The sequence below is a fragment of the Chrysemys picta genome, chromosome 7 (genome assembly GCF_011386835.1).
Source record: "Chrysemys picta bellii isolate R12L10 chromosome 7, ASM1138683v2, whole genome shotgun sequence".
In the NCBI taxonomy this organism is placed as follows: Eukaryota; Metazoa; Chordata; order Testudines; family Emydidae; genus Chrysemys; species Chrysemys picta.
The window spans coordinates 80289199-80305735 of NC_088797.1; the positions used below are offsets into that span (position 1 = coordinate 80289199).

The following is a 16537-nucleotide window of genomic DNA, read 5'->3' on the forward strand; positions in this document are numbered from 1 at the left end:
TTTCAAAACAGTTCTGTATTGCATGCAGTCTGCTGGCAGTCTGAATTTTCTCCTTTATTGGAGTCCTAAGGACAGAGCTCAGCATTTGATCCAAGTATGCTGTTTTTATTCAGTGACGTCAATAGCTATTTTCAACTGATTACAAAACAAAGTAACCTGGTTAGATACAGATGTATCAATTTTCCGAGTACAACATGAAATTCTCCTTCAATTATCAGAGACATCAAAATGTGTGACACATACAATGTCTTTTCCATTTATGCCAAGCTGCATTACTGATATTCTGAAAGAATAGTACATTTTGCAATTTATGATTAACAATTACCATATTATTTTTAGGAATTACTCAGTAAATTCTAAATAGAGTCCAAGATTGTGATGACTTGATTTAGAATTCAATAGTTCCTCAGATTCATACTGGAACTGTAGTATCAATGACACAAAGTGCCACTGTTTTCCTCTGAAGAGACTTTCGTATTCCTTTCCACTGGTTTTCCATTCCGATCACCACATTGTCTTGATAAGGGATACTATTGGAGCTATAGTTTATACTTAGAATGTGCATGCTGCAGTTTTGAACCTGTAGCAAAGGGCTGTGCTTTAAGAAAGCTTTAAATGTTAGTCTATTCACCTCTAGCATGCCAACTTTGAATTTTTTCTTATTTAATCAACAAACTTTAAAGGGGGGGGGGAACACTACATCCCAATTCCTCTTACCCACATCTTTTATGCCATCAGAACTTCTCCTGCCATCTACTCTTCTACATTCCAGTTCTTAAGTACCCCCTACTGTTTTATTTCTAAATAAAGACTGGGATTCAAATAAGCCTGAGACTGTCTTACTATGAGTAGGGCTTGCCATGAGCCAAGTAGTTAGCCCCGGGAAGTCCGCCTCATACAGAATTGGCTGATTTAACCACTTACCCAGGGCCCAAATGTCCAATCTGTACATTGGGGAGTTCTTACTTGCCCCAGTCCCATCTATTTCTGAGGGGATTGCACAACCTGGTGCCGAGAAGGAAGTGAAGTAGTTTAAAGTGGTCTAAGTGAGTATAAACTAGGAATAATGGAATGAATTAAGCAAAAAACATTTTTGGCTGAATATCAGGAACAGCAAGAGGAACAGCTGAATGCATTATGTAGTAGTCTCCCAAGAGAAGCAGTGGAAGAGACATTGCTCATCTCATTTAAAAACTAGACTGGATAAAGCACTGGAGAGAATACATTGTATGGCCTAGTCTTGCATGAGTACTGGGTGTTTTGGGTAACAGGTGAGCATGGTCTTTGATTTCTATTATCTTTAAGAGATTAAGATGGAGGCCATGCTGTACCAAATCAATTGTCCATCTGCCAGTATATCATAATAAAATACTGTTTATTTTATACTGCTCTATCACTTGCTCATTCAAATATCTGCAGTTTTTAAACTGCACAGCACCACACTTTTATATTTTGTAATTATTAAACAAAATCTCTAGTATCACAGTTAGAAATTTTTGTGTTCATGCCATGGCCATTTAGACACTGGATGATTGCAAGCATTATTAGTTGATGGATCACGTTAGTTCAAGTTCTGAGTAACAAGCATCAGGCTAGTTTGAGTGTTTTCCACTCAAACATTTGTCATTTTGCCATTTGCCTAGGAGCAATGTTGAAAGCAGTTCCACCAAAGAACAGGGAGGCCATTCTAAATTTTGGAAGGGATGTCTATTGTATACGTTTTCAACAGTTTCAGTGACTTTTTATTGTATGAGAATGTCAGATTGTGTTAATATTTTGATTACTGTATTATGAAATAAAAACTGTTGGAATACTGTATTCCTTGTAACATTAACTAAAAATAAGTCTAATAATATGCTTAATGCAATAATTAAAGTTTGCCAGCATGAGAAGAATTAAATTAATTTCAAAGAAAATTTTTCTTTTACCCAGTCTGTCTTTCAGCACTATTCTTGTCCAGGGAATGATGTGTACAGCACTGATGTATTATAATAATTCTCTATTACCATTTCACAGGAAAACATGCACTTCTAATGGCTACATATATGTGAAATTATGATCCCAGTGACTTTCTTACTCGGGCAGAATTTCCACGGACTTTGTATCTAGATTATTATCCATTCATCTATCCCATATGTAGTGCTGGTAAGAAATAGCATTTATCATATACTTTTTTACCATCTATTCTGAACTTTGTTCACTAATCCATCTCTGTCAGGATCTCTTCTAAACATTCCAAACTTCTAAGCAATTTCTAATAGGTGTCTTCTTAAAGAAAAGAACAAAGAACAATCTCTTAGAGAAGCACTTCCTTCTCCCTTGACATCCTTGATGTGGGCTGTCCCCACATAATTACACTAGCCAGAGGTGCAGGTAGGTCAAAATTCACTCCATACCAGTGGCAAATTTAAGGGGCTGATATTTTGGGATCACTTTGGGCTAGAATTGGGAGTTTTTATATTACTGGAAAGGGGGAGCTTCCCAGTGGGCAACACAGTCCTCCTTCTAGCACTTGATTCAAGATGTTGTGCTTTAAAACAACAATATTATGACTTGAAAAGCTCTTTCAGATAATTTTTAGAGATACCTAAAATGCACTCATTTTCTTCTTCAGACCTGCATACATGAATGCATTGTACTAAGAGAGCCTAGCTTTACAGGGGGGATAGATATGAAATATTGTCAGTACAAGATTTTAAAACTGAAATATTTCTTGAAAAGTGTTCCTGGTAAAGTGTGTTGACAGGAATGCACACATGGAACTAGATAGAAATCTCTACATGTACATGCCATTGCTGCCCAGGACTTGCTAGTATTCTGATGCTGTATACAGATCACTAGCACAAATCTCCCATAGAACTCTTTATATGAAAGGGAGGGAGGTGGGAATGAATGGTCTGTGAAAACTAATTTTATGGGCTCTGTATCATTGTTTAAGAGTAAGAAGCGTGGCAGATAACCATATCTTGTTATTTTCAGTATACTAAACTAGCAGTGCTGGATTAAATGGTAGAATCAAGGACAGCTTAGTCTGACTTTGTTAATCTTTGAGAAACAGCCTAGTCAAATACGATTTACTCTACAGCAACTCTGCATCATAGGCTATAGTATGCTGAAGTAAAAGCTTCCCATCATGTTTTAGGGTCTGACCCAAAGCCTGCTGTAATGAACAGAAAGACTTAAATAGATTTTGGATCAGGCTCTAATATTGAATTTAAAAAAAAAATCTGAGGTATCAGTCACACCATGCAACTCTTACAATATTTTGTTAATGAATGAAATGTATCAGTGTTCCATTGGTGCCTTTCACTTGTTTTCCTAATGGAAGTGCTGCATTTATTTGTTTATCTAAATTGTTTACAATGAAAGTATTTCTCTAGTGCCTTATTTATCTCCTGTACACCCTTGATAAGTTATAGACAAGAAGCAATATTTTGGCTTTAACCTTTGAAAATCTCTGTATTTAGAATTAAGCCTGAAACTCTTACTATGTTGCTCTCTACACTTCACAGCTTTGTCGCCACAGCCGCACCACTAAAAGTTGTGCACTGTAGCCGCTGTTTATTGGCTCTCCTGCCGACAAAAAACTTCCACCCCCAACGAGCGGGGTTAGCTTTGACAACGCACGGTTCACACTGGCACTTGTCGCAGCAAAACTTTTGTTTTTCAGGGGGCAGGGGGTTAAACACCTCTGAAAGACAAAAGTTTTGTCATTCAATTCCAGTGTAGACATAGCCTTTGGGTGTCTTACTTGTGAAGATGTTTCAAAGCACCAAATTAGACAGCCAGTGAAGGCCCAATCTGTATTAAGGAGATTCACACCAGTTTAATTCCATTGATTTGGTTATACACCTCTACCTCGATACAACGCTGTCCTTGGGAGCCAAAAAATCTTACCGTGTTATAGGTGAAACCGCGTTATATTGAACTTGCTTTGATCCACCAGAGTGTGCAGCCCTGCCCTCCCGGAGCACTGCTTTACCGCATTATATCTGAATTCGTGTTATATCGGGTCGCGTTATATTGAGGTAGCGGTGTACCAGTTCAAACCCCTAATGTACACAGTGCACTAGAGCTAAATTTGATAGGCTATTGCATTGAATTACATTGCTTTGCAAAGCCTATCTGTAGTAGGAGTTTGCCCCAGTGTATCTACAGTGCTCTAGTCACACAAGTGGCAACTTCCCTTATGTAGTGAAAGCCTCAGATCACACACTTCCAAAGACAAAATCATACGTTACCTCCTGCAACAACATGCATTAATTTCCTTAGCTGAAAGATCTTATACAAGTTCTTCCAAAACTGAATCATTTATATGAATTTTAAGGACAGATTTCAGAGTAGCAGCCGTGTTAGTCTGTATTCGCCAAAAGAACAGGAGTACTTGTGGCACCTTAGAGACTAACAAATTTATTTGAGCATAAGCTTTCGTGGGCTACAGCCCACTTCTTCAGATGCATAGAATGGAACATATAGTAAGAGATTATATATACATACAGAACATGAAAAGGTGGAAGTAGCCAGTTTTGATGCAGAGATGCAGTTTTAAATGCTGCACTGTAACTTTAGTATTAAATTAAGACATTTTTCTGTGTAAATTTCTAGCAGTACTCCTGTTAAGTTTACTGTTGGCAAGCACTGTGCAAGTATTCTTGCATAGCTCAGTGTCTTGAGTTCATTTGTAACACTATTGCTTTGTGTCTTGAGCTTGATTTGTAACACTATTGCTCTTTCATGGCTTCTGCCAGAGATAAATGAGAGGTATACAATGCATACCAGATTGTTTGATATGGGGAAATATTAACTTAAAATCAAGGATGCCATCTTTTATGGCAAACATAACATATTGTTATGCTGGAAAATGTTCATGGCTGCCATCAAGTGAGTCATTGATCTATAGGCCTGCTTAAAGCGGATGGGTAGTCTAGCCACCCTTCTTTTCAATCTAAATGGAAGAAGCAATTAAGCCTCTTAATGGGGAGAGATAGCAGGAGACAACTGAAGCTACTGCCCAAGGCAATTGACAGGGCTAAACTGTGTGGCCTAAGCCCTAAGGGATTTCCCTGGGACTGGTTGCAAATGCAGGGACTAAGATTGCTTGGCAAGCTACATGTGTGTGAGAGGAAAAAGACAGCAAGAGAAACAATCATAAGCTCCTTGGGGCACATGACTCGCTGGAAAGGCAGACTTGGAAGTTGTGAGCAAGGAAACTTTGTGTATATTCACTGTAAATAAAAACAACTGCACCTAAGAAATGCCTAACTTGTACCAATTTCTTTTCCTTCAAGGCTCCAAATAGTGGCTTACCACTCAGACCAAAGGGACAACAGTATGAAAGAAAAACTGCTCAAGCCAATTGGTAAGGTCAGACAAGTTTTAGATGTCTAGATCTGATTTTAATTTAAGGCAGCTGGTTACATTATGTATTGTCAAGTCAGCTATTCTACAGCTACTATATATACACATCTAAATCAGGGTCTTAAAATACAGGACTTAGTCCTGAGCTTATGAAGTAGGGATCTGACTTACAGCCAATGTGGTGGAAGTGCTGTGTACCTGTAATAAAACTGGGAGCTGTGGAGATGGTTGGGAAGCTCATGCAAATGACTCTCTCTATTCCGAGCCATTCTTGCACCTGTGTCATGAGCTGTAGAGGTTATTACACTCTTGGGGCTGCAGTAATACCCATGGAGCTGCTGCAGGAAGAGAGGAGGCGGCTAGGCTGGGTTTCTAAGTTTTGTGCACAAGGAATGTACTTTTGTGCATGCATGGTGGCACTATCCTCCCCCCTTCTGATTACTATGGGTAGGTAATAATTACCAGAAAGGGTACTGTTTCTCTCCCACATTGATGCTGCCATTTTGTAACCATCAGCCAAGTGCATGTCTCTTCCACTGTGCACATCTATGTAGTCCCCACAGCTTATTGACAGCTGGCTGAAGACCCCACTGCTCTGCAGTGCTGCCTTCATCGTCATCTCCAAAGTGGGGGAAATGCAGATTAGGCAAGGGATTGAGTTTGAGAATTACACTGCTACTTTGTGCATGTGGATGATGGGGGTGGGGGCAGAGGAAGGAGAGAGTGTTATCCATAATTGGGTAGCTCCATCCTTAGCTCCACATTAAGGCATGAAGCATTACTGCAGCAATTATGGTCTCCTATTTAATTGTGTACTTAGGGATCTTTAACCAAATCATAATAAGTGCTCTAGCACCATTGCTCCTTTACTAATCAGTCCTTGGAAGTCACACTGATAACTAGCATAATACAGAGTAATGTATTTACTCCTAAAGTTACAGAATTTATAAAAATAAGCCCATTACAGTACTCTCCAAATTCAGTATAAAAAACCCCAGAAGTAAACCGAAAATAAGTTCGCTACATTGAAAATATTTAAAAAAAAATACTCTTAATAGCACCATCTGCCCCACCCCTGCAGGCAAAAATGCCAGAGAACAGGTATGTTTTATGATGTGTTTAAAAATCTCAAAAACATCACTAGGTGCTTTTCTTTACAAAAAGATAGATTTGGACAAAAAATGCAAACAAACAGTTAGGAACAGTAATTGCCTGCAAAATTTTACTAAGCTATATTTGAGTTACAAGAGCAAACCAAATACTTTCCCCCCACCCCACCACCACTCTCTGACTTAAAATACTTGAAATGCATTTATTTTTCACATTAGATCTCTAGCTGCAATTCATGTCTATGGCTGAAACACTATTGTACTGTTATTGTAAGAGAAATGTTGACAGTACTTTAAAGTGTTGCTAGTGGAAACCACTATTGTAAACACACAAAGAAAGGAGGATTAAAGGAGTCAAATTCATCTCTGGTGTATTTCCAGTGGAGATAGTGTTGTTGCCCCACAGATAAATTTGGTCCAGTGTCACTTTCCAAAGAGGACTGAAAAGGATTTGTTGAAATGTTTCCATGGATTCCTAGTTATTTAGGGCCAAATTCTGCATAGAAATGTGCATGCATGTGACACAGCCAGGAAGACGTGTCTCTGATTGAAGACCCAAGCCTGGGGTGTGCCACTATTGCAAGGAACCTGTGAAATCACAAGAACTGCAACAAGTGGCAGTATGAGAGGGCCACTGGACTGCAGCAAAGAATGTGAGCTATCTTCCTTTCAGACTGAAGGGAAATTGAAGGAAGCAATCAAGCATGCATGTGTGGCCATAAGTCTGAGTTGGACTTTTCAGGAGGTGCCATCCAGGTGAAAGCTATGAGCATCTCTGATTCTGGGCCCTTTTGGAGGTATGCCCAGCCTCTGGAATAAATGGTTAAGTCTGGGACCCAGGAGAAATGGGTCCTGTGTCATGCCAGCCAAGCAATTTAAACCCAGGCTTTCAGAGATCTCCATTAACTGTGTGCTCCTCTTATTGTGAGTACCAAACTTAAGATTGCTAGTGTCTCATTTTTAGAAGTGTTGAGTACTAACAATCCCAGTTAAAATCAATGAGAGCTCTGGATATACTGTGCCTCTGGGGAAAAAAATCTCAGATGCTGGGTGTCTTGAGTTGGGCTTCCAGTTATTCAGATACTCAGAGTTAGTTGGACACTTAAAACCTGTGACCATAGTCTCTCAGTGCCTCAGTTCCCCTGATACCAGACACCTCTGTGTTCCTGGGGAACCAGAGTGCAGTATTCAACCGGACTCATGAAAGAGACCCCCCCCCCCCCAGCCTCTGCTTAAACCAAAACCCATCAGAAGAAGAAAACTTGCAGAGAGCAGTGAAGGGTGTTGGGAGACACACCTAGACCCCTCCTGACAAGGGTGACAAGATTAAGACATCTCCATTAGCATACAGAATGGAGAGCAAAGACAACTCCCCCAGCCTCATCTGCATGAAAGATGGGACAGGAAGACATCTCAATTTACATACAGAATGGAGAACAGAGAACCACACTGAATTCTGGGACCAGAAAAAGCAGGGAAGCACTGCATTCTGGAAATCTCTGCTCCAGATGCTAATGAACCTATACCTGCGCACACACCTAGCTCAGCAGTTATCAGACCAATTCTAATAATGAATCCTTAATTGATATCCAAATACTGAAGCAGCCTAGTTGCATTGTGAGCTCCCTGGAAGAAAACACCACCCATAGCCAAGAGTGATCAGCTCCTATTGTCTAGTCTAAAGAAAACCCTTGAGTCATCAGTTTACCTATAAACAAATCTAGTGTTCTCCCTTGAACCATTGTAATTTCTTTACAAAAATCCCTACTCACCCTCTAGTCAGGGTTCTGATGCTTAGATCCACACTGTGCATCAAGTATCAGGGGGTAGCCGTGTTAGTCTGTATCTACAAAAACAACAAGGAGTCTGGTGGCACCTTACTGGAACTCCATCACCTGACTGATCGTGCTGGGGGCTCTGCCTGTCTCCAGCATTCAGAACCCTCAGCTACCACCATCATCTGGGAACCCCGACCAGTTCAAGCCTCATGGAGTGGGTGAGACCCCCCCTCTTTCTCTCTCTCTCCGTTTTCCTTTCTACCTTAGGTATTAACCTTTAATCATGTATGTTATGTTGGTTTAATCCTCCTTGTGTAGTTATTACTATTATTCAATAAATAACTTCTATGGTTAAGTTGGTTGCTTCTCTCTCTCTTGCTGAACTTTACTCGTTTGTGTTTTTAGCTTCCCCCATTCACTCTATAGCAACGCTTCTTTTACCTAAGCTAAAGATCCCTGCAGCGCCCAAAATACTGTGGGGTTTGCTCATCGAGTAGGTTACTGCCAGTACAATTGTGTTGAGGGAGTGGGGATAGGGACGTGCTAAATTTGGGACACATAAGGGTAACAGCTTGAAAGTGCTGCTTGACCCAGTCCATGGAGCCCAGGGGCATAGAAGGAGAGACAGCTTGAAAGTGCTGCTTCCTCCAGCCCAGTGAGTCCAGAGACATATAAGGGGTCAGCTTGACAGTGCTGATTGACCCGGTCCGCTCAGACTTGCTCTGTTAATGTACGTGTGGGTGTGTGGGTGTTCATCCGGTTCTGGGGTGGGAGTAACCCAGCCCTAGGGACCCTAGGTCCTGCAGGATAGCTCCATTGGGAGGGGACTTGCAGAAGGGAGAAGTAGAGCTCCATATGTAAACACAAGTGACACAAGCAGTACATTGACAGGATTACAGAACCCCCTTCCCCAGAGGAGTAACCCGAATAAATGAGCATACCCCAAAGTAATGGGCAAATCTGGTAACACCCCATCTGTCAAATGGGGTTAGTATTGTTCCCCTACCTATCAGTGGTGTTGTGAAGATAAAATTCAATCTTGTTTGTGAGCTCAGATACTATAAGCGTCATAGAAAAGCCCATGAAGAAGTTAATTCTGTATTCAGTACAGGGTTTGGATATCATGCAGTAAGGAAGGCCTGGGGCTATCCATCGAATGATGGGCATAAAGAGAAATACTGAACAACTTCACAAGTGGTCCTGTACACATAAGGAGGCAAAGGTCCCATATAACATAGAATATGATCATGTAATTAAAGACTACATTGTAATGCAAGCCTGCAAAGGGCCAGAAATAAGTTAGTTCTGATATTTCCTGACCTGAGTGCTTGAATTTGTAACTCTAATGTTCTGTACAAAATGTAATCTTTGATATATGCTCTACAAACAGTAAAATCCAAAGATATGAATGAGTAAATGGACTATTTCTGCTCTCGGAGACAAGCAGTTCATGAAAATCTACTGCTTAAAAGCAATATTTTTCTACATTTTGCACTGCTAACCAAGGAGTCCTTTTGAGACAGAAAATGAGGATGGAGTGGAGAACCCAGCGATGAGTATGTATCTAGTAGGAGCCTTTGAGCTGGCAAAGAATTTTATAGGAAGGAAGAAATTACTACAAATTTCTACCTTGCAGCACCATAATAACTAACTTGATATTGTTAATTGAACCCTTTGCCTTAATTTACCTTGATAATTAATTCCATAATGTTGAGAAGGCTCCTATGATATTTTAAAAATAATTCATACTATCATGTTATACATGTATAAAAATACATATTGTTTGCAGGAATTTCAAAACATACAGGAAGACTCTGTTACAAATTTATATTTTCTAACTATAAAAATGTCACCACAGATGTGCTGGGAGGGGCTCTCTGGGGCTTTAAGGTTAGATTTTAGCTACCAATTTGAGGGTTGAGCCAATGCATATTGATGACAATGAAAAGAATTCCATTCACTTCAGTAGGCCTTGAATCAGGCCCTGAATGCTGGATTTCCCTGCTTCTGGTAGAATGCACCCTGAGGGTGGCCCCGTGCCCGGTTTTCAGCCAGAAAATCTAGTTGAAAAGGGGACCTGACAGTGTCTGCTCAGATCTACTGACCGGACACTCAAAGTCTGGTTACTGTGGGTGGGAAGGCACCTGCCCCAGCTCCTACTCAGCTGGGGCTGCCTCCTACCTGCGTCAGATGGCTGCAGCTCCTAGCCCTGGCAAAGCAGGCAAGTCCCTCCTGACCTGGGCGGGGGAGGGGGATAGAGGAGGATGGGGGAGGAGTCGTGGGGGAAGAGGTGGGGCAGGGGCAGGGCCTGGGCCTTGCAGAGGGAAAGGCGGGGTAGGAGAGGTTCTGGCACTCCTGCTGGAGTGTCCAGTTTTTAAATATTAGCAAGTTGACAACTCTATATTGCTTCATCATTTCTGCCAGAGACTATTTACTCCTAGGGCTCATAAAAATACTCTTGAAGAGCAGTTTCTTTGCCATGGGAACACATCAAGTGTTGTGTGTGTCTGTGTAAAATTCCCTGAAGGTAATAACCCCTAGACACATTCCTGTGCTGGATGCCCTGTGGAAGTTTTTCACTTACAAAAAAAGTGATATAAATATATAAAAGTTAATTGTCTTGGTTCTATTGCACAGAATTCTTTTACAGTCCTGTATGAATTCAAATATTTTCCCTCCGGACATGTTTTAGTAATGTTCTATTCATATCTGTTGTGCTCAAATATACATAGAATATGATTTAAATCTCTTTATATACTATATATTTGTTTATTCAGTCTGAACATATAACAAATAGAGAAGACTGAAGGACTGAAAATGATCTTGTTTTGTTAAGTTTTTAGGAACAGAAGAGGGTGCTTTTGGTTGACTAGCTCAGACTATATAAACACAGTGTGAACAATGTGCCAACTACTGACTCAGTGCGCAAATGCTCCCTATTCAGGAATGTATCTTCTGCAGCATTAATCTGCTCCCGTGTGCTGGCTGGCTCCCCTCCCTCCCAACCTCGCTGAAAGATTGCTTCTAGCCATGAACACACATCTGTACAGGGAGGTGTGGCTGCATCAGAGAGCATGTGTGGATTTAGATACCAGGCTTGTCCTGACCCTGGGGCCATGCCCATCACATGCCTCTGCAGATTTTTGCAAGGAAGCAAGTATTTCAGTGGACAACCCCACCCTGCACTCCTACTTTCAAAAATGGGACTTAGGAGCTTTTGAAAATTTTACCCTAGGTCAAAAGCCACTAAACTTGGGAAGCTGTTTATTGTGCTAACTTCACAAAAATGCAGAACCCTTATCTATTTTTTTTTCATTTAATGAAGAATTTAGAATATACCAGTTTCTGATTTTTTTTTTAAATGCAAGAATGATTGATTCTGGGGTTTGTTTGTTTCTTTCAGTTAAACTTTTTGGTATAAGCAGCTTTCCAACATAGGATTGATCTATGTTTAAGACATTTGACCAAGGATTTGCTGGACCTAAAGGTAATTGTAACAGACGTAGTGATAAATGAAATGAGAAGTTACTTTTTTCTGGTAATAAGTCTATACTCACCTCACCAGAAGAGAAAAGAGTGTTCATATCCATTGTAACAGCTTGTTCGAAAGTGAACTTGTGTTAGACAACTTTTCCTGTGTTTCTTTACTGTAGTTCTCCTAAGAAAAAACAAATGCCATAACTTTTACCATGAGCACACTAAAATAATAATATTCATATAAAATACCAATGACCTTTCTTATGGTTAATTTTATCTTAGAAAAATGTGTCTGTTCACTCCTCTAGGTGAATAAACAGTCTTTCAAACACATTCAGTATTACAGGTTGACCCAATGTCAATGTTAAAGCACTTTAACCACTCACTCCACCTGCGCTGAAGAAACCAGTGGTAAACAGATGGGCTTTGGAATGTGACCTGAAGGTTAACACACTCAAGTTCTGTTGGAACAAATTTGCTTTCTGTGGGAACTAAGCAATGAAGTGAGCATCTAGACTCTGGAGTATATTTTTCTCTGGATTTGCCTATGGAATATTTATTGATGTAACAGCACTGAGAAGAGGCTAGACAATGTAAATTAGTGACATTACATTGCATTTCTAAATCAAATCAAAAGAAAGATGTATGTACTCCATGTTAGTATTTTCTATGGAATCCATCATTGTAGCATCAAAGTGCTGCACAGGTAATTAGATTTTTATAGGCCAATCTCTAGTGGACTTCATGGAGTATTCTGTGCTTTATCCACATCTTTGTAAGGTGCCTATATATTTAACTCAAAGAAGAGGTTTGGCATCATGCCCCAAAGGTGGCAAGGCACCATATTAGTCTCATCTTCTCTGGAATTTGGCTCTGAAGAGATAGGCTGCTGATTGTACACAAGCTCTTCGAGCATCTGCGTTTCTTCCATCTTTAGCCCTAGATGCAGTGAATTACAGAAATGCAGCCTAGAGGCGATAAACATATGGATTACTGTCACCAGAATCTCATCTAGGAAGAAGAATTAAAATCTGTTAGCAGACTAAATATAGAAGACATCATTTTTCACTCCAATGCTACCCAGTTACGAAGGTTCAATGGGTCAAACAGAGGCTTTGTACCAGTTTGACAAATGGATATAAAGGGCAGGCCTCTTTAATAGAAGGAGAGGACAGAGGCTTGCTTAATATTTCTAATCATTTCAACTATCTAATCTGCAACATTTCAGTCTAGGTAAAGTTTGAGTCAGCTGTTTCTGATCCAAGTGCTCATCTTCTGTAGGCAAGGTCACATGCTTGCGAAGGCATACCCTGTTTCCCCGAAAATAAGACAGTGTCTTATATTAATTTTTGCTCCCAAAGATGCGCTAGGTCTTATTTTCAGGGGATGTCTTATTTTTCAGAAATGAAAAATGCCTTATCGGTGGATGCCTTATTATCGGGGAGGTCTTATTATCGGGGGGATGCCTTATATTACAACGAGAGGCAAAACTGTAAGTAGGCCTTATTTTCGGAGGATGTCTTATTTTCGGGGAAACAGGGTAGGTTGTGTGCATGGAAAGTTAGGTATATAGCTGGATGTCACTGGTGTATTATTGGCAGTGGCACTAGTGGCATCTCACCACTCCTCCAAATAATCTCATGTAGACCAACTGTGCAGTGTACTGCAACCTCTCCTTCTCATGCCTCCTTGACTTTAACGTTCAATCCTGCCATCTCTCCAAAGCTCTACTCTAAATTTGCTTTCGCATGCTTCTGTGAGTTGCATATTTGGCCCCTCTTAAACCCTTCACTAATACCTATTGTCTACAGATAAAGTTCCCCCATATCTTACTCCTGAGGGAATTCTGCACCAAAATTTTTAAAATTCTGCGCCAAAAAATTAAAAATTATGCACACAATATTTTAAGATTCTGCAAATTTTATTTATCAATAAATAAATGTGGCTCCTGCATGGCAGTCAAGAGCACAGGCCACTGGCTGCACTGAGGTGGGAGATCACCCTGAAGCCACCACCTCCCCCAGTATAGGGATTTGGCAGTGAGGCTGCACCTGACCCTGACACAGTGCAAGGGCTGGGCCTGCCCCACAAACACCCTGGGACCCTGCCCCTCTGAACCAGGTGTGGGTGGGCAGGTTTATCCTAGCAGGATCCAAGTGTGGAGGAGTTTAGTGAGGGGGATCCAGGTGTGGGGCAATCTGGGGGCAGGCGGTTCACGGCATCTCGATGCACAGGGGCTCACTGGGAAGTTCCAGGTGCAGGGGCAATGGGACTCAGCAGGGGACCCAGGTGAAGGTGGTTGGGGCTTGGGGGGGGGCGGCTGGGTGTGGGGAGATGGGGTTCTGGGTGTGGAGGGCCTAGCGGGGGGGGGGGGTCCGGATGCAGAGGGGAGTAGAGCTTGAAGAGGTGGGGGTCCAGATGCAGCTGGTTGGGATTAGTGGGGTGGGGGTCTGGGTGTGGGGGGCTCGTTGGAGGGGTTTACGGGGGTAGGGTTTGCCAGGGTGAGAGTTTGATGGACCTGCTTAACGGAGGAGCCACAGTTGCTGCCAAGGGGATGCCGCATGCTGGGCTCCCACTTCCCCCTGTGATTCCCCTATTCCCTTTTTCTTCTCCATCCCCTCTCCCCCTCCTCTTCCACCCACCGTTCCCTGATTCCCCCACCCCACCTACCCAGCGCCACCATGGGCACTCACTGTTGCACAGAATATAAAACAGGAAGGCTCCCAGCACACAGAAGGGGAGCACGACTGGCACTAGGACCAGGGTGGTGGCGTTCAGCTACAAAGTCAGGGGAGTGGAGAGACAGAGCCTCCATCAACTGGGCAGCTCTCTGCTTGCAAAATGGGGGAGGAGGGAGGGAGTGGCATATAACCCCATATGCCCCCATGCCTCGCCTCTGTTTGGAGGGGGGCAAAAAACTGCACCCATGGTCCTGTCCCCCCACACGACTTCCCTTTGCTTCCCTGCCATTTTCTGCAGCGAAACATAGGAAAACTGTGGGGTGGGGGGGGGCGGGCGTTTTCTGCGGGCATGCAGTCCTGCAGAATCCCCCCAAGAGTAATATCTTAGCTCTCTTCTACTCTTCTGCACTCATCTCCTTTTGCTCCCTCTACCACCCAGGACACTCCTTTGACATGCTCTTTATATCCTTCTCCCACATCTGCCTTTCATAGATTCATAGATTCTAGGACTGGAAGGGACCTCGAGAGGTCATCGAGTCCAGTCCCCTGCCCTTCTTTCAGTTGGCGGCATTTGCCCAGAACCCCCATACTCTGTCAACTACACTTCATCCTAGGTTTCTTTAAGTTCCTTCTCCAAACATGCTTCCCTTATTTAAAAACCAAGGGGATGCCTCATGCTGGGCATCCCCAAAGACAACCAACAACAAAAACAAGGCACAAAACACTTGTGCATGCATCAGTACCTCAGCAACTGAATTATCAGACAGTTGTCACACCTAGTCAACTGCCCTTTTGTAAATGCATCTTTAACCTATGAATATTTCCCCCCTTAATATAGATGTCAGACTTGCAGGTCTAATTTCCAGTCTCTTAGAGCTTCCCTTTTAAGAAGGGATTGTTACTGATTCCGCTCAGTCCTGAATGCATATCACCTGTAGATGTGGCCCAGTGTGTCATCTGCTTTTATCTTATCTAAATACATGCTTATCACTGTTTCAGCAATCTTTTATCCGGTTTGACCTCATTAGCACCCACAAACACATCCTTCATAGAAGCATTATCAAGGTTCTACTGACCCAAATAGAAGTGCAAAGCCTGCCCTCTTAAAACAGTTAGCTCATTCATAATTTCTTTTTCAGGAAATAAATAATTATTTACATTGTTGCCCTCTGATTTTCTCATTTACAGCCCTACACATAAAGACTCTTCTCTTAATATTATACCTCATGCTGCTTCCAAGATCCACAGATATTCCCTTCTTGTATGGAAGCAGTGGCTCTGCCCTTCTGTGGTAGCAATACCCGTGGAGGGTGCTCTGCAGTCTGGGAATCAGCATGAGGAAAGGAAGTAGGCTGGACAACGGAGTGGGTAGCCAGGCAGGCATGTGGCTTACCTCTTTCCCCCCCCCGGCTCTGTAGAGCTCATGATGGGAAATAATTCAGCTAGGGATGTGTTATGTGGCCCATTTGTCCCTGGGGAATCTTCTTTCAATTGCGGATCTTGTGCCAGCTAAGTTGAGGTAGCCACTACCAAGGGAAATAGGGCCAGAACTGATGCAGAGGGTTTCTGTATGGAATGCCTGGCCTGTGGAAGATTCCTCAGACAATGGAGACATGCTGGGTTTGTGGGCAGGCCCCTGGCCTCTTATGCAGTGGGAAATCTATTCCCTTGATGGAAGAATAGTAACTCCACAAGGAAAGCCTCAATGTGATTTTTCCCCTCTAATTTTCCTCCCCCCTGCTGGATGTGTTGAAAGGGTCTATTTTTCCTCCACAAAATACCGTTTACATTTCCTATGTTTTTCCTCTTATCAAACTAACAATTCTGCAGAATTTTACTCAATGAATCCATAGGATCTACTTTTTACTCCAAATTTTAAAAAACACACAATGTGTATAGGTGACAAGTTAAGTTTTCTGGAACGTTATACGTGCTCCCTCTGCCATCTCTAATACCTCTTCAATAAGCTTTAGTCAGTTTTCATCTGTAGCAACCCTTGATTATAAACAATTATCAATTTTGCTTAATACTTTTATTTTTAATCAAATTTTGCCTTTAAAGTTAATTTAACACAAAATTCCTCCAGTGGTTGAAGTGTGGAACCTTATTAAAAAGTGATCACTATCTCCCAAGC

General features: G+C 41.9%; 1 protein-coding gene across 4 annotated transcripts in view; it reads right to left on the reverse strand.

The window, feature by feature from the left end:
* RHOBTB1 (Rho related BTB domain containing 1) overlaps positions 1-16537 on the reverse strand; it is a 74165-nt gene that overhangs the window by 54450 nt on the left and 3178 nt on the right. For all 4 annotated transcript variants that reach the window (XM_065551874.1, XM_065551875.1, XM_065551877.1 and 1 more), the window contains exon 2: positions 11803-11903. The gene's annotated coding sequence lies outside the window, so the exon portion shown is untranslated. The remainder of the gene's footprint in view (positions 1-11802; positions 11904-16537) is intronic.